A 586-nucleotide genomic window follows, 5' to 3' on the forward strand; every position below is an offset into this window, starting at 1 on the left:
GGCTTTTGCTTTTACAGATGTCTAAGCGCTTGCAGTTCTTAACGTTTTTAAGCACGTGTTATTACATCTAGTAAAAGTTTTTTTAAGTAAAGTTGTTATTGACTATTTCCGGTTTAGTTTCGGACTCAGAAATCTTATGAAATATTCTTCTTTTGCCTTCCGGAGAAGGTCGTTTTTTTTCATTTATTTTATGAAGAGGGAAAATTGAAAATTCTCCTTGTGCACAGGTGTCCAAATGATCGCTGCATGTTATGTATCGAAGTACGGGATATTTTATTTGATGTCTGTGCACATTTACCCGGTTTGTTAATTTCGTTTTTGTTTCCCCTATGTAATATTTGTTACATCGTGGGCATGTGATACAATATAACAGGTTTTTGCTTTTACAGTTCATATTTACATTCACCTTTAATTCTTTTCCATTCTTGAATTTTACAATTTTGGTGAAAACCTATTAAATCACATGTCCCACGTCGGGGGTCTCCACATTTGGTAACTTGCATCATTTGCTCCTCTGATGTAAATCTTGCTTTGCTTAGAAATTTCTTAAGATTTGCATACATATAGTCATACATATAGTCATACA

This window comes from Octopus bimaculoides, chromosome 19, assembly GCF_001194135.2.
Source record: "Octopus bimaculoides isolate UCB-OBI-ISO-001 chromosome 19, ASM119413v2, whole genome shotgun sequence".
In the NCBI taxonomy this organism is placed as follows: domain Eukaryota; kingdom Metazoa; phylum Mollusca; class Cephalopoda; order Octopoda; family Octopodidae; genus Octopus; species Octopus bimaculoides.